This window comes from Salvia hispanica, chromosome 5, assembly GCF_023119035.1.
Source record: "Salvia hispanica cultivar TCC Black 2014 chromosome 5, UniMelb_Shisp_WGS_1.0, whole genome shotgun sequence".
NCBI lineage: Eukaryota > Viridiplantae > Streptophyta > Magnoliopsida > Lamiales > Lamiaceae > Salvia > Salvia hispanica.
This window is the reverse complement of record NC_062969.1, coordinates 34,360,300-34,379,485: the sequence shown is the minus strand read 5'-3', so window position 1 is coordinate 34,379,485 and position 19,186 is coordinate 34,360,300. Positions and strand designations below refer to the sequence as shown.

General features: G+C 38.4%; 1 pseudogene; it reads left to right on the top strand.

Moving 5' to 3' along the window:
* Positions 1-211: 211 nt before the first annotated feature.
* On the top strand, positions 212-5,055 carry LOC125190471 (annotated as a pseudogene).
* Positions 5,056-19,186: the final 14,131 nt, after the last annotated feature.

The window sequence follows — 19,186 nt, the reverse complement described above, 5'->3', positions numbered from 1 at the left end:
GTGACAAAGATTCATGACGTATACACATAAGAGAGATAAAAAGTAGAGAAGTGTGACGTGGTAAGAGAGTCGTGGCATAGACACATAGCGAGAGGGTATCTGTTGTGGGTGCTCTTTGCGACTTCATGTACCATAATTATCCTCTCACTAACCTTTTATAACATAATGAAATTTTAAATTTGGGTTGAAGTAGTGCCATAAAAAGTCTTTATTTTGTTCATGCTGATTGCATCACCAACCCCTTTTCGATTTCGACTCCGCACACCTACAGATCATTCACAACACCCCTTCAGCCTTGACACCACGTTCCCGTTTCCCCCAAATCACCCAATCAGTCTTCGATTCGCAGGTTTTTGTTAGCAAAACAACAATTCATCTCAAATCTCCGCGTTATTCCTATTCCTTGCCTCACTCACACTCCATTGTCTCATGTTTTCAGTTGATAAGATAATTGTGTGGTTTTTGGTAATGGATTTAATGCAGTCGCAGTAGAGAGAGAGAGAGGGAGAGAAAGGAAACGGACGTGAATCCGGCCTCGTATGCGCAGCGGAATAGCATCAGCATGCACTGCATAAGGTAGCGTTGGTTGGAGTTGCTCCGTGAAATTAAGTGAATTGGACAATACGATGTCGCACCAGGTCGTTGAGGTGAGGAGGGAGGCGCTGGCCCCATGCATGACATGCCCTCTCTGCCACAAGCTCTTCCGCGACGCCACCACAATTATCGAATGTCTCCACACTTGTGAGCTTCTCTTCTCTTCCTTTTTCTCATTCGATTCTCTTCGATTTCCGATTTAGTCGTTAATCAATCGTGGCTGCTTGTTGGAATTTTGATTTCGATTTCGATTTCGATTTTGATTTTGATTTCGATTTTGATTTCTGACTTCCGATTCTGCCCTTTTTCAATCGATGCGGATTGATCTGTGTATTTAGATGCGTTTCTGGTTTTAGAGCTTGTGTTTGTTGGAATTTGTCTTTTGTATAATTTGTTGTGATATATACAATGTCAGTGCTGTTGAATTGAATTATAGGAGATTTGGTTCGAGAATTTTTGGTGTACAGTTGAATGATTTTCTGTAACAATTAACATGAATGGGTCAATTAACAGTACGTGCCTCTGCAGTTCATTGTTGTAATGTTGTTTAGGACTTTAATTATAACCAATAACCTTTAAACGACATATTAGAATCTGAAAATAACCATTTAAGTTTGCTACATGTCCCACAACATTTGGCCAATCGTATGATTGGTCAGGAAATATGAATATGTTATGTTTTATGCAAATAATATTGCCTCTTTTTATGCTAAATGTGCATGTTTCATCAAATCAATGATGCATTGCTTTTCTTCTCCCCAAAATTTCTGATAATTTGCTGTCTGTGCTTATACATCTTCATTTATGCATTACTTAATATTTTATTTCTACGATGCTGTATAGTTTGCAGGAAGTGCATATACAAGAAGCTTTCAGACGAGGAAATGGAGTGTTGTCCAATATGCAATATCGACTTGGGATGTGTACCGTTGGAGAAGTTGAGGTCAGTTCTACTATATTTTTATGATTTTGTTGATATCATGACTTCTGTTTTCCAACTTAGCTACGAACAAGTTGCACAAGTACAGAACCTGTTAAACATGCTTTTATGCTGTCTTTAAATCCCTTTGTTGGACATAGAAAAGCATGTCAACTCTGAAAGCTCTGTCAAATCACGTTTTACCCTCTTATATTGGTGTTATGTGTTCCTAGCTAGTAATTCATGGAGGTTTCTGGATTCGGAGGTAAATTTAGAATGGTCTTCTCATGATTTCACTAATATTTGATGTCATTCCTGATTAGACCGGATCATAATTTGCAAGATGTGCGGGCAAAAATATTTCCAGATAAGAGGATAAAACTTAAGGCCCCTGAGGTAGTGACTCCTGTTGCATTGCCTGCTAAGCGGAAGGAAAGATCTCTTTCATCGTTGGTGGTCAGTACCCCAAGAGTGTCAACACAGGTCGGCATGACTGGTAGAAGATCAAAATCTGTTACTAGAAAAGCATCAAGGGGATCCAGCTTTACCATAGAAAGGCCCGTTTTAAATACTGTTGAGGACCAACCAGAAAGCTCTAGCTCACAAGAGATGCTGAAAAAATCTACTCACAATAATAGAAAGGTATGAGTAGTATAGAAGATTGTGAAACCTTAGGCATGGGCTCCTTTGTACGTTCCGTGCACCAATTTTTAAGCTTACTGTGCTATTGTTGCAGAACTCCTCTGCATGTGAGCCATCTCATCACAGTCCTGATAAAGAAGGTGAGAATGGTTCTAAGCAATGGGAAGAAAAAGGTGATTTGTGGAAGCCTTTAACTTGTTTGGTCGAAGCAGCAAACCGGAGCAAATCCTCTAAGTTCAACACACAAGATTCTCATGTCAAATCTGAAGAGCATAATCCTTATGAAAAGGTGGGTCTTCTCAGAAAAAACAAAATAAAGGAACAGATGAAGAAATCCAAACTTAAAGAAGAGAAGAATTGTATAGAGCATACCCCTCCGGAAATTGAGAGGCCTAAAAAGCTACGCAAAATCTGGCAGAAAACAAAAAATTTTGGGAACTTCAGGGTTCCGCCTCAGGTTCTGCTTGATGCTGCCAGTGCTAAAATTGACAGAAGAAGAAACTGTCCTATTTGGTTTTCTTTAGTTGCCTCTAACGAACTGTAAGTGGCTTATGCGGATTAATTAGGATTTAATCTTGAGAAAACTTATTGATGAATCTGACGTATAAAATAACTTTTCAGAGATGGAGATGCATTGCCCTTGCCTCAGATTTCAGCAAGTTACTTGAGAATAAAGTAAGTTCTTACTATGTTTTGCTGTTCTGGCTGTTGAATGTAATGTTTCTGCTTTGGCATAACCAATAAGAGGCTCAACTTTTATTCTTATGGCATCATATACTGATAGTATAGTGCCTAGTTATTAGCTTTGTTTTAATTGTTCTGATTAATTAATTATGATATTTCTTTCTTTTACAAATTTGAAGGCATTGCAAATATCTTGACATGTATATCTGGTTAGTGTTAAGTGTCTGTCAATCTAGTTTTGATTATCCTGGTTAAATATATAGGAAACTAGCGAAATTGTGCATGTATATTGGTTGTTTTACTGCAAAAGTTGACCTTTATCTCTTGAATATGCTTTGAAACCATTTGTAGCCTATCTGAAACAATCTTAACAAATATCAACAGCAATGCAGGTTTTTTAAGTGTTTTAATCTTTTTTCTCAAGCCTAGATGTGAAGAATTTGTTTAACTGAACTGTAGGTTTTCGTTGATGATTTTTTTGAGAATTTGCCTTCATTTTGTGCTTTTGATCTACTTAGATAATTACAATTGGTGTCTTCTGCAGATTGCAAGTGGTCCTTATATTCACAAAATTTTCTCTAATTAATTTGGTTTCTACAATTAACTTAACCTCTTCTCACTCTCTCTAATGCATGAAAGGTTCTTACTATCTGGAGATGGTAATGGGGTAACTTGATTCCAGCATTTTATTTTGGACCCAACTTGGTAATGGGGTAATGGGGTAACTTGATGTTATGAGTGATATTTCTATGAATGTGTAGATGACTATATGCACACGATGCATGTATTAGCTTATATCCAAGTTTGCTAAATTTATCATATATTGTAGTTACATCTAAAGTTTAAAACCATGGCAGTTTTAAGTGCTGGAGGATATTAACAGTTTTGGACTGTGTTTGACTGTTTGTAAACAGTAACTTCATTTAAAATTAAATACTTCAACATATGATGACTTAGCTAACTGCAAAAAGTGAAGGTTGAACTTGGAGCTCACATACATTCCTTCTTAATGCTTTCCTGTAGTTTATATTAAGGGTGGTGGATAATCAAATTACCTTTACCTCACAATACATGAAATACCTGGCAATTGCATTATATTTAATTTCCTTATCAAAACCAAATCATCTTTATTTCCTTATCATGACCAAATCATCCAATTTCTCGTGCTTTTCTGTGCACCCTCTTTTATCGGCCTTTCGTCCTCGTGCTTATCTGTGCATTCTCTTTGGACTTTCATGTGCTTTTTCTGTGCACCCTCTTTGGCCATTCATCCTCGTGCTTTTCTGTAAACCCTCTTTTGGCATCCATCCTGTATGTCAGTGGTGATTTAATGTTGATATAATGGACAAACTGCTGATTGACTGATTGGTGCACCACACTTGATAGTTATTTGAAATAATTTGGAACCCAGGACTTCAATTTTCTTCAGTGAATTTAAGATATGTTCGACTGATGATGCTTGCCAAATTCCTACGGCTTTAATTTACATTTTTTTAGTCTTGGCTATTTACAGTATTGTTGTTTCTTCTGAAATATCACTGAAGAAGAATTCATAAGTTAAGACTTGCATACATAGTTCACAAAATTGTTTCTATGACGGATTATGTAGTAAATTCACAGGGATGGAAGTATACCAGTTTCGCTTCATTCAAAAGTACCTCAAGAGGAAGTTAGATCTTACAAATGATGTTGAGGTATGTGGGAGTCATATAAACATTATCATTGAACCATACCTCTGACATAACATTCGAACATGAGCAGCTTCACACACACACACACACAGCATTTGGATTGCAAATAATTGAGTTTACATCTCCGATCAGTTGATTTGATATTTCCTGCGAATCAAACTCCAGGTTGAGATCCAGTGCATGGGGCAGAGCATCATCCCCACACTAACGCTGAACAATCTGGTTGATCTGTGGCTTCAAACAACTAGTACAGACAGAGTGAAAGCCACAATCGGCTCATCAGCCAAGGACTTCGTGATGGTGTTGGGCTATGCTCGCAGGGCACCTGATTCTTAGGCTCATGCCTCGATTTTCCCTCCCGCAATGGCAAGAGGTACCTTTCACGAGCACCGCACTGCAACGTTTAAGAGCAAAGTCGCAATGAGAATGCATTGTAAGATGAGGTGTGAGGAGTGAATGTGGCATTTAGTGACTTGAAGTACCTGTTTTATATTTTATTACATGGTTGTGAAACTTGCATTTTTATTTTTTACTCTTTGTTCATTACATTGGACTTTGTCATAATTAAGTTATTTACGTCATATGTGAAACTTAACATATTTTTTCTTTTTAATTCAGATCGGGAATTTTGATTATTACAGGTATTTCTTTTATTATTTTAGGGTATAAAATATGTTCATAGATCTCTACGTGTAGGTATATTACGGCATCTTGGCACCAAATTACTCAACTCATGCACCGAAAGGTGCAGAATAGTGCAAAAGTAGGCACAGAATTGGGTGTTGCTCTATTAACGTTCTCGAATCTGCTGACATCAGTTCCATGTTATAATACTTTTATACTCTCATTGTTTTAACGTAGCCCGGGTCGTAATTATTTTTGGGTTGTTCCACTCAAATCATTTTCTTTTATAGAAAAAAAACAACAAATTAATTTTTATTATTTTATTATATTTCCTACTTTAATAGTAATGTGGATCCTCATGTAATGATCCATTAATAGCTTGCCCTACATTTGTCAATTATATATTCCATTCGTCCCACTAAGATGACAAAACATTTTCTTTTAAGTTTTTCTCTACTAAGATTTTACTTCATTTTTATTTTTAAATTTCTCTCTCCAATTAATACACTTAATCACTTCTCCAATTAAATTATAAACTTCTTTTTCTCTCCATTTAATACTTCCACATACCATTTCTCTCTCCAATTAACCACTTTAACCAACAATTCCAAAATCTCTTCCGACAAAGAAATGTGTTATCTTAGCCGAACGGAGGGTATGATCATCAATTAACATAGTAAAATCTTACATTGTCACATTTATGACTCAGTCAAAATCTTTCTTTATCGTCACTTATTCCAATACTTTCCACGCCTCCCACGAGAGTCTTCCGATAGGACTAAGGCAGAAAGAGAAAAGTGAGGGAAGGTTCTGTTTGTAAACATTCATATCTTTTTAAGTTTGAGATTAGTGTAAATGTTTATAGTAAATTCATATTTGACGTGACATTTTCACTAAAATGGGTTTAAATTTAGTGTAAATAGTTTGAGATGCTCTTGGACAATCTCCAACCATTTTCACCAAACTCCAACCCACTTTTCAGAAATGTCACATCCAATAGTAATTTTACTTTAATCATTTACGCCAAATTTAAAAGTATATTTTAGATTTACTTAGTTTTAATACTTATTCAATCATACATAATATTTTAATCAAATGACAAATTATCATTAATTAAGTTTGAGATTAGTGAAAATGGTTAGTATAAAATTCATAATTGATGTGACATTTACAATAAAATGGATTTAAGTTAAGTGTCAATAGTTGGAGATGCCCTTAAACAATCTCCAACCATTTTCACCAAACTAAAACCCCAAAGTTTGCAATAAATGTCATATCAAATAGTAATTTTATTCTAATTATTTACATAAAACTCAAAAATATATTTCATATTCACTTAGTTTTAATACTTATTCAGTCATACATAATATTTTATTCAAATGACAAATTACCCCACAACAATTTATCATTAATGATTTTATCAATATGAAATTATTATTTTTAAAAATAGATAATTAGAATAAAATTCAGAGTAAATTTAAGTAGTAATACCAAAATAAATTAATTTATAATAAACAATAATTTCAATCTGATTCTTTTTGCCCACTATGAAACAAACTCATCTTAAGCTTATTAAATAAATAAAACTAATCCAGCCCAGTAAATCCAAAAACTAGTTTTTCAATCATTTAACCATAATATATAGATGGAGGATGAGGGACCGTTTTTTCTTCCTGGTCGCTACTTTTACACTCTGCACTAGTTTTTACAATAATAATTAAAAAGTATATTGTGAAATGATTGTACAAATAGCTTACACTTACACTGTCTCAAGGGATGTCCCACTCTCCTTTCAATTTTGTCTTACAAAAGATACTCTTTTACGGTTTGATAAAAGATACTCTTTTACGGTTTGTAAAGTAGAAGAAAGGGAAAAAAATAGTTGAAATTATATAATAAATAGTGGGACTCGTAAATGATAAAAGTGAAAAAAAAAAAAAATTACTATAAATGGATATGAACTATTTCTAGGAGTGGATTCCCCGTAGTGGGAAAATCCACATCACCCCGGTGCACTAAATGCGCACATATGTTCTTCAAACAACATGCAATTAGTTAGTACTACTACAATTTCATTTTATTCATTTACTACACTTCTCTTGTTATATTAACAATTGTCACGACCGCGCCTTGCTAAGGATAGCATTGCTCGATAAATCTTGACTAGGGAGAGAATTAAGAAGAGGGATAGAAAGGGACGAAAGAATTAACGAAAAGACACACAAGCACTTCTTCATAAGATAAGAGAGGTTCACAAGACAACGAAGGATCATAAAATCAAGAATGTTTATCAAAGGTCACTCAGTACTAGACATTGTTCTTACGACCCATATATTACAAAATACTACTATCGTGCACCAGGAAGGAGTCGACTCACACGGTCATGTGTATGAAGACACATGCCGATACGCTCGAATTTGGCACTATTTTGAGACCATTATTTGGTCCGTTTTTGATGTCAAAGTCACTCTATACGTCCATTATTTGTATATTTTATCTATTTTGGTATTTTGACGTGTTTTGTGAGAAATGTGCATAATTGAGTCGAAAAAGGGAGTCAAAACACAAAGTCTGGAAACTGAGTCGACGGCGACCGACGACCGCCACGGTTGTACGGCGACCGCCGGCACCTGCGGTCGAGCAATGCAGGGCCCGCTCGGAAAAATTACACTTGGAAGAGAGTCTCGCCCGCGACCGTGAAAATCGTGCGGCACCGCCGTCGAAGGAACATAGACTCGAACTCTAACGCGACCGCCGGCTACGCTGTTGCGCGGCTGGCTTCGGAGAAAGGCGGCGAATCCGACAGTTTCTAGATCTGCTCCAAGATTTACCATATTTTGAAGATCTTTTCCTTCTACAATGAGGATTGGCTTTCCCCTATAAATAGGCCCTCAAGCTTCATCAACCATAGAGCTTCTTTTTGCAAAATAATTCACGAGATCAAAAGCTAGAGTACTTCAATCCGCAAGGAGTTGGAGAAGGATTTCAAGAACTTCAAGAACGACAAGGATTCAACCTACGAGTTTTATTAGCTTTAGTTTTATGTTCAAATTGTCTTCCTTCAATCTATGTGTTTAGCTTATTCCATTATGTGTAACTAAACTCATGGGATTCTAGGGATGTGTTAGTAACGACTTTGGTTATACAATTCTTTTTCTATTTAATATCCGTTTTTTTACTTTGTTTCTTCCTAAGTTAATCTTGATGCTTCATGATTGAGTGACACAATCGTGTATGATTTAATATAGTTTGCTTCATAACTCGTGAGAGATTTCTAGCAGTTAGATCCACTTAGTAGACGCTACAGCTAGCTTCCTTAAAACGACATCCTAATGAGAGTGAGGACTTTTCAAGGGTCTTAGGAGCTTTATGAGTTACGGTTAGGATTGACAACCCTAATCTTGTAATCAACGTTTGCATCGCATGAGAATGAGCTAGGTGACCCGTCCTATCAAAGTAATAACTTGTGCTAGAGTATTTTAGTTTGGAATTTGTATAACCATAATCGTGAACGCACATCCTCCGGGAAATTTCCCTTATCTCTATCATTTATCTCTGTGTTTTGATTGCATCTAGTTGTTATTTGTTTTCAAATCTTTTTAGTTTTCAAAAGTTTCCAAAATTCTCTTGTTCTTCCGGATAGTAATTGAGTTTTAGTAGAAGATAGACTTTCGTGTTTGCCTTCCCGTGTTCGATATCCAATCGACATTTAGCTATACTATATATACTCGTATACTTGCGTTTATTTAGTGCTAAAAAATAGTGCATCAATGCCACGAAAGATCTACAAAAGAGATGAGACAACCACCAACTCCTCTCACCACCATTTCATCACTTGCTCAACCCGACATTTAGAAATACATGCGGATGAGTCGGGTACTCGGAACACAATGCCGAAAGATACACATATATAAGAAATTGTTATTATCATGCCATCACAAGAACACGCGGGGTTTTTCTTAAAGGCCCGAGCTTACTAAGTTCATTTTCATAAAGTTCGTCCGATCGACTAAGTTCATTCCAAGAATCCGCCATACCTCGATGGTTCATTCTGTCGGGAAGGTGGCCACCTCAAACTCCACGAACACGCCATTCTTCAAAGAGTATAATGATTTAAATTAGTCTTATGAACATCATAAGGTGCATGACATGAAATGATCCTAAATGGAGTATGCATCCTATGTTCGGTTTCGATCAAGATAACTTCATTCCATTAAACTTATGGCTCTTTAATTTATAAGAGACCTTAAAAGTAATTAATAATTATTTGGGAGAGAGTTCATGTAGTTCCTATCTTTCTAGCTTCAAGAAATTTCATAACTAAGGAAGGTAACATAGTAATTAATCATAAGATTAATTATTTAAAAGCTTCAAATAATTCAGTAATATTATCCCAAAATCTAGAGATAAAATCTATTTCCTCACTTAGCTCCAAAACTCAAAATTCTCCATTTCCTCTAAATTTTTGGCCAATATTGAATAATTTAAGAGATATTCTACAAAATTCAATTGGCCCAAAGGGAGGCCCAAAAGTTAAAGTCAAAGAAACCCTAACATTTTGACAAAATTCAAAATAGAAGAGGAAAAGTGGGCGCCTCTTTCTCCCCTTCACCTCACTCCTCTCTCTCTCTGTCAATCTCTACCGTGGTCTTGGCGTCGCCGGCCCTGTCGCGTCCTCCTCCCTCCTCTCTATACCGGTCTCTCCCTCTCCTCTCTTTCTCTCTCGGCCGACGGAGCTCGGCTCCCTCCTGGAGAAGAAACTCCGTCGGCCGAGCCGCCCCACCGGATCTCCACCATCCTCGTCCACTTTCGGTAGGTTTTCTTTACTTAAACTCACGATTAAACATACACACATATTCCTTACTCTTAGTTCGATTTCAGGCACTGATTCGTCGAGTGAGGAGAAGGGTGCAGCGGGTTCTTTGGGGCAGCGGTGTGCGTGTGGATGGCTGCCGGAGACAGCAGCAGGGCGCTGCCGCCCGTGACAGCAGCAGCGGCCCCTTTCGTAGCTTGGTGTCCATCGGTGCGCTCTTAAAGCTAAGTTCTTTATCTCTCGTTATCTAATTTCCATCCCGAGTTCCTTCTCATTGGGCAGTGGCATGGTTGGTTATTATTTAGTGTTGAGATAGACGATGAAAGCTTGGTGTTGTTGGCACTTGCTCTAGAATTCTAGCATAAGGATGATTTAGAAACAAATACTCTATGTTGCTAGATTTTTGTTATGAAAACACATTGAATACATTTGGTTTTAAGTTAGTTTAAGAGAAGCCATGTCCATGTATAATAAGAGCTTTTCAATGGTATTGACTAAGAGTCCTATGTTCAAAGTCTAAGTTGAGCATGAAAATTGTGAGAAAAGCTTGGTCTAGCAATGTTGATAAAGATGAGAATAATTGGATGAATTTTACTACATGATGTGATGAAAAGCAAATGTGAAGTAAAGCTTAGGAAATCAAATGGTTAAGGATAATTACCTTAAGAAAAAAAAGGAATGTAGTGTGCGAGAATAAATCCTTCTTCTTCAAGCACTTGCTAGCATCATTACTTGAAAGAATTTTGTTTAGAGATTTTGGATGGTGAAACAAAAGTGTAGATCATGAAATGGTGAGGTATTTATAGAGGAATGATGCATGGTTTTACATGGTTAGAGCATCCACGTAGGGGCCCCGCGCGGCAAGCCGCGTCTCTACGTGGCGAAAAGCTGCCGGAGGTGGACGGTTTGTGGGGCGGAAGGGCTTTCGCCCGAATGCGTCGAGGAGGGGAAATCGGGGGCGGCGCAGCTATTATTTCACGGCGAGACCGCGGCGGTCGCCGTTTTACATTTTTTTAATTTCGGATTTTTAATTGTTTTTTGCTTATTTTTATAAATATCCCACCAATTTTCATTTTAGGGTTTTTCACTCCACACCCATTTTCACTCCATATCCAATTTACTCTACAAAATTTATACAAAATGCCGGAGAGACGAAGATTCACCCGCCACCGAAGAATTGGGATACGAATCCTATCCTTCTTTCCAACCATCTCAGTGCGAGTCCCACTCCCGGGATCGAGTCCCACCCTCCATTCCATCGTGGTCACCGACATTCCCCCCGTGGCAACAAACCCAATATCGGGTCGTCCCTCGCATCGAGGAATTTGGGTCGATCGACATTCGGGGATTATCGACCACTATGGACTCGACCAACCATCCGCGTCCGGATACCCTTCACTCTTTCCAGCGCACCAGTCTCCTTTGTCTGATTTCGATAGATTCACATTGGAGCGAGATGATGGGCGGATGAGTCCGCCTACCGGACACCCCGCCGACGAGATGTTCCGGCGACGGTGGGAGAGGAGGGGGAGGCGGCGCAGGGTGGGAGAGGCGGCAGAACGGCGGTTGTGGGAGAGCGGCGGCGGCGGTGCGGGGAGAGAGGCGCGGACCAGGGCAGCGGCGAGAGCCGGGTAACGAGTCGGCAGAGTGAGTCGGTCCGTGCACTACACCAAAGAGGAGTCGATTCGTGGCGAGGGCATGAGATGCCGTCACATCGGACCGTAGTTGGCACCAATCAGATCGAGACGGGCTTTTGGGCGCGTCAAGCCGAGAGGCGCCAATGCGTGCCTGACGCAGATCCGAAAAAGTTTGGGAGAATTCGACACCCACGGAAGTTTGCGGGCATCTACGAAACAACCTCATCAACGCCGAGAGTGGCCGCAACGAAGCCGATGTGAAGGCTGCTGCGTGTCCCAACGCCTATGGATGCCTAAGTTCACCCACGGAGGAGTTTCCGTTCTCGAGAACGCCGAAATTCAAGTCCATCGTGCGGAGGAGACTGAAGCTCAAGGGGCGAAGTGCACTAGACGCAAAGAGCAGGGAACTACGAGCGGGAGCGCTCACAATCAATCGACCTCAACGACGTCCAAACGGAGGAGCCTCGATACACACACTAGGCGCTCACGCCCTCCGGGACAAAAGGCCGTATCCAGACGCCAAAATGCCGCAAGTTCCTCCCGCACTCGGCGGCGCGTCCGGATCGCATAGCGCGTAGCTTCCGGAGCTCGACCAGTGGGCCCTGGTCCCCATGTGGTCTTAAACAGGGGAACTGAATTGCGTTGATGAAACAACGCAAGAGACTCCGTTTTCTAAGTCCCCGACCGACCGATCACCAAGGCGATATACTATGAGCTCATGTGTAGGATCGAGAGGACCTGGGGTGGTCTCAGTTCAGCGCGTCGGGCGGCGCCGGAAGCGGCGCGCATGGGCGACGAAGAAGAGCGGATTCGACTCCGCCACCGAGTAGATGGTCGAGTAGATGGTGGCGGTGTTTTTATTTGTTTTTATATGTTTTTTTTTATAAAATGTTTGTTGTACAATTTTCCAGTATCCATTTAATACAACGGATATTTGGTTTCATCGTTTTTTTAATTTTATTATTATCTCGTTTCTAATTATTTTAGTCCGATAATTTTAATTCTTATTGAATTAAATTATAAATTCTAATTGAATTAAAATATACAAAGAATAAAAATAAAGTGAAATGGCTAACAAAAGTGTTCACTATTTCACTGAAACTATTTTTTGTAGTGGACAAATAAAAAGTGGCTATGGACAAAAACGTAAATGTGTCTAGCCAAAGTGTCCACCCTATTGTGGATGCTCTTAGAAGCTTGGTTCATAAAGAAAATGTATTGTCCAAGGTCATAGACTTTTGCCAAATGAGGTAAGTTGTCTTGTCAATCATTCCTTTTGCCTAAAATGGCAAGAATATTATGTCTCGTCGCTTAAAATGACGCACACTAAGTACACCCTTCGTTTGGAAAACGTGAGCCGTCGTTGGTAGGCGTGTTTGATGTGATGTGATTTCGTCGATTGTCTCGCTTGATTTAACACGCTTCTTATCCATTCATGTAGGTATCGGAGTTCAAGGTGTGACTATTTAGCGAGATCCGAGACCGTGGAAAATATTTTTATATTTACTTTATTTCTACGTAAACGTTGAACTCAATGTAGAACATGTACGAACTTTTATTTGAAGCTCGGTCTTCACAAACGATTTTATTTGAGAATAGTACATCTATTGTAATAATACTATTTTCATGCACTTATTCAAAACTTTCTTCGCACGATTAATCATGAGAAGTAAAAGAAATTAGGTCTGAACTTATAAAATATAGAGTCCTATTAACCACAAATCCACCCTTAAAGACCGAACTAGAGACCAAATTAGGACCACTTATTTTTCTTAATCTTATGGTTATAATTAATTTACAATTAATTTAATATTTTATTAAATAAAAACTTTTTTTTTTTATTTTTTAGATTTTTTAGTTTTTTATAATTTTTTAAAATTTTTTTTTTTAAATTTTTTTTTATTCGATAAAAACTTGCTTGAGTAAATAATGAACTATATCCACTACATAATGAACTAAATGAAGTATGTTATGAACTTATTATTTCATTCCGTTGGTTTATTACTTCATTTATTCATGCTTTTTACTTCATTCTATTAGTTTATTCTTTATTGTTAGTTTATTACTTATTCAATGCTATTACTTCATTCCATTAGTTTATTACTTCATAAGTGTTATGACATAATTATCTTTCGTTGGTTTAGGGTTATTACTTTATTCCGTCATTTATTCTCTTCGCAGTTATTATTCATTCCGTTAGTTTATTCTTCATTAAAGCCATGTTATTGTTATGAGCTTATTACTTCATTCATTATTACTTCATTCCGTTAGTTTATTACTTCATTCATCATGTTATTACTTCATTCCATTAGTTTATTACTTCATAATGTGTTATGACATAATTATCTTTCTTGGGTTTAGGGTTATTACTTCATTCACATGTTATTACTTCATTCTATTAGTTTAGTACTTCATTCCGTTAGTTTATTACTTCATTCCATTAGTTTATTACTTCATTCGTTATGTTATTACTTCATAATGTGTTATGACATAATTATCTTTCATTATATTAGTTGAAGTAAATTGGTAATAATGAATGCGAAAAATTATTTCATAACATACATTCATTTAGTTTATTATGTAGTGAATATAGTTCATTATTTACTCCCATAGTTTTTATCGAAAAAAAAAAAAAAAATTTAAATTTTTTTTTTACATTTTTAAAAATAAATAAATTAGAAACGTTTTTATTTAATAAAATATTAATTTAATTCTAAATTAATCATAATCATGAGATAAAGAAAAAAGTGGCCCAAATTTTCTCTAGTTCGTCTTTAAGAAGGTTCAACATTGATCACAACTCTATATATATATATATGTCCATGATCAATTGAGATTTTTAGGCTAATGGAAAATAAGATGCAATATCGTACTCATTTTTATTAAATGGAAGTGGTCAGTTACCGCACTTAAAAAAATATTTTAAAGATTAATTTATTATGAAAGGGTATAATAGTAAATTCAATGAAAACAACCTCTATTGAAAGCGAGTCTCCGTGATTTCCTGCCTCTCTACGTCTCTCTAAATCCCGCTTCCTTCTCTTCTCTCCGTCTTGAATCCGCCGTAGTTAATCGGAAAAACCTTTGTCGTTAACGTGAGTTGTCGCGGTGAAATCCGCATGACGACGTCGGAGGAAATCCGATTCCAACGAGAATCGAGTTGGATCAGCTTGCATTCATGCTTCCACTCGTGATTTTATGGGTGATGCTGACAGAGAGTGCGATTAGTGCCTCTGGCATGGTCTCAGTCACAAATTTGCTTCGTATGGTGATCACAAATGCGTCTTCATCGGCCTTCACGCTCTTGAATCTCATAGCATGGGCTCGTGCGGCGCGACAAACCTCGATGCGACTGATTCACATAACGGCTGCTTGAGATCGGAGCGCCTTGGGCTGGTGACGACGGCTCGGTCCAGCGGACCGAATGGCGTCGCGGTTATGCAGGGATCGAGCTTGATTGGAGCATTTTCCAATTAAGGTGGAGTGGCGATTGAGGTGGAGAAGGTGAGGAAGCCTTGATTTGCTCAAAGGCCCGAGACCACCGCTTCCATAGGAGGAAATTCCAAAATTAAAGAAGAAGATGTGAGTTTTCTACTTTACGATTATCGGATATTCTATTTGTAATTTCCTTTCTCGATTTTATGAATTCCACATTATAGTTGCTGAGAAATAGATATAGAGTAGAAGTACATTAGTTTGTTGATATTTGTTTGATTAGGGAATTTCGTTACTTTGGGTGATGGAATTGAAAATTAAGTTAAATAATTTGGGGGAAATGTTGGAGATGAAGAGGACTAACTTGTGTTGACATTTTAATTATGCGCTATTGACATGTGTTGTATGATCATAATCCCGAGAACTTGTGTCAAATAAAAAAAATAAGATAAAATAGTTGTTATATTTTAATTACAAATATTATTTTTGAGTTGTTGGCACCGTATACGGAAAGTTGTTGACAATCTATTTGACATTTGATACGCAAGTTGTTGACATTTGATATTTTGACTATTGATATGTGAATTATAAGTGTTATTTTTTAGTTGTTGACATTTTAATGAATTGTTGACATTTGATATCATTTATTGATATGTGAATTATAAGTGTTATTTTTAGTTGTTGACATTTTTAAACGATTAGGTCTTTTTTTAAGGCTTGTGAAATCGAATTGGGGAAGATGCTTTTTGTGTGTATTTTATCTAGAGTTTGCGTTTTTTCTTTGTTGGATCTTTTCGTTAATGATTGCTTGCTTATGCAATTTGTATAATTGAGAGATGAATCGGATTGGATTACGGTTACCATGATAATTCATTTACCTTCCTAAAGGCTACGCATATAGCTAATAAGATCAATTCTTCATCAATATTCCATGTATTGGAAACCTGCTCTACCATCGAGATCATTGTGAATCTCACATCGGTTCTTGATGCTTATAATTCATGAAATCTTGTGTGTGGTTATTTTTCAAGCGCAGTTTGTGTAGTATAAAACTCAATTAACTAGTTGAAGATTGCAATCTTCCTTAACATACTTCTTGCCACTTGAAATTGATTGATTGATTGATTGAAAATTAAAACATGAACTATTTTTGGGAAGGTGACATTTAACAAGTCTAGCAGTGTGAGCGTATAGTAGACTTAACGGCAAGAACCCTTGGATCGTTGTCGTATTGTTATGCGGTCAAATGGAAGCTTCAGCATTTATGAATTATATGTAAAACATTGTTGCTGACATGAATTATATGTAACGTTGTTGTTATTTATGAATTATATGTAAAACGTTGTTGTTGACATAAATAATATAGATCGTTGACATGAAAATATTCGTTGTTGACATTAATTATTTGTAAAATGTTGTTGTTGACATAATAGTTGACATAAATAACGTTTGTTGTTGACATTGTGGTTGCCATAAATAACGTTTGTTGTTGACATAATGTCATTTGATAAATTAAATTGTTCTAAGTCTTAGTTCTTGGTCAGTATGTCGTGAAATGCATGTATTATCTACAAAGCAGGTTGCTTTCCAGAGTGTGCGGGATCAAAGGATCGAAGTCATTGAGGAGAACGATTCGAGGTGGCCGCAAGTGAAAGGGCGCTAGAAGGGTGCAATGCGGCCGGATGCATGCCGGGAGAAAGGCTCGAGATGGAGAAGAAGGATAGCTGGGATGATCATTAACAAGGGCATAAAAGTCAAAGAAACTTGAAGAAGTCTACCACAAGCCAAAGGCCAAACACCTCCACTATAAAAGAAGCCACTTGGAGAAGAGAGAAGGAGTTAGCCTTTAGAGTTGGTCCCTTAGAGTTCGAGAAAATCCAGCACCACCGTAGTTAGGAATTCTATCTAGAATCAGTTCCTTCGGCATTGTCCGACGTAGTTTCCTCGCCACTGACTATGGTCTGCTTGACGTCCAAGTCTTAGGAAGTCATCGATCCACCGTTCAACCGTAGTAGTATAGCGGTATCATCGCCGAAGTGGCCAAACGAAATCGTTATTTTGCTTTCTAGTTTAATCTTCACTTGTTTTAAAATCGTTGGTTTTTATTGCAAACACTCATCGTTGTTGCCTTTCGAACACTTTGTGGTTCAGCTTAAATTATGAAAAGTTTCTATTTCGTATGTCGCTTTGGTTAGGTTTGCTTCGTGCATAGGAAAATTAGATCTAGTTGTTGCTTTTAATTTCTAAGTGTTTTCTTACAGGTTGTCGATCTGAAGTTGTAGTTATGTTTAGTCAAATTTTCGTGCATGAGTTTACGTCTGTATTTGTGATGTAGCCTTGCATGTTGATCGATTGATGAAATTACGTTCCACCGTTTATTTTAGTTTGAGCATTTTAATCAATGGATCTTGAGTTTGAGGTTATGAATCTGAAGTTTAGTTATGGTGTTTGTGTTCATCTGATTTTTGTTAATGCTTGGTGAAGAAAGCGTGCGAAATCAACTGGTTGGACCACTTTACTTTTTAAGTTACTTTTGCTTTTGTTCCCTACTTTTCGGTTATCTTTATCGGACTTGTCCCGACCACTTGACCACGGATATGCACTTGTAGTCTAAATTTCCTCTTTTAGTAACATGCACTTTTTTCATATGCCTCTGAGACACCTTGTCCCCTATTTCCACGAACACCACCACATGCACGGTATTTTCCCTTATAGTCGTCAAGCCTTTGCTCCTTTATTTCTTGCCTAGGTAAAATCTCAGCAATGATGGTAGCTAACCAAAAACACCCGGGAAAGTCACCGCGGTTATCGAAACGTGTCCATCTTGTGGGATTCAACCCCTGCCTCCACTACTAATGTCGGTAGAAGTGGGTTGAGGAGAAATTGTTTAAGCCGGAGTCTAGGTTGTGGCACCAACGACTTCATTTGGGTCGGGAATCTCTTCTTTGTTGAGTTGGATACACTCCAAATTACATACAGCGACCACCTAGAGACCGCCGGAGCCCTTCCAAAATGGCGCCGTTGCCGGGGATGGATGGCGTTCATACCTGTTATTGTGTGTGATCTTTTTGGTGTACATCTTGTTTATAATTTTCCTTTTCTTTTTGTTTTCGGTTTATGAGAAGTGGCTCGGCTCTGGCCGGTGGAGACCAAGGTTGCTACAGGAACAATACTCGTTACCCACTCGTTCCTGGCTTTGTCGACAACAGCATCCCGACCTAGGCACGAGCAGCGACTAGGAGAAGAAGATCTAGAGTACCCGAGCTCACAGGAGCTCCCACCCCAACCGGTAAGAACACTAGTGAGAATGGTGACCCAGTGAGGACGATCCCGAAGAGCTCGCAACACTTACCGCACATCTTGACCCGGAGATCCCCACAAGCCATAGTGGTCACCCCAGGCCAGACCCCGTACGTGATGTGAAACCCCACGTGATTGCAATCCACCGTGTCTTGTGGGAAGGATTAAGAGGGACCATGCAATTCTTAAATAGGTTACTGCAAAATCTGTATGGCGCGAGGCGGCCAGCGGGAGCAGGAGACGACTCGAGGTGACCCTTACCTTTTGTCTAAAGGGAGAGGCCAACACTTAGTTCATGCGCCTGCCAGCCAGCTCTATCAATACATGGGCCGATTTCAAGTGGAGTTTTCCCTGCTTGAGGTTTCCGTCTTCAAAGACCAAGTGCATTGAAGAGGAAAATATCATGCATAAAGACAAGAATATGATGAAACCACAGTAGTCTTGGGAGAAGTACATGAGTCTTCTGGAGTCATGCTGACCATCGCATGAAGGAGATAGAGGTGCACCACACTTTCTATGAGGGGATGAACAAGGAAACCAAGAATGCAGCCGAATTCATCATGCGGGCGATTTCACCAGGTTGAGAGTCGAGTGAAGCCAAAAGGTGTTACCTGGTGTTAAATGCGAAGAAGACGTACGACAACGCAGGGATCGTGCGAGGAAAGGTGTGGTGCCAGCCCCGACTCTTGACGGGAGGAGCGGATGGATTTGAAGATGGAGGAATTGAAGAAGGAGTGCGACTGCAATCAAAGCGGAACACTCCACCACGCCTACCCGTTTGGAGAAGCGAAAGAGGCCCCGAGAACTGCAATATGATCGGCCGGATGACTCGCAGGATGTGGAGCAA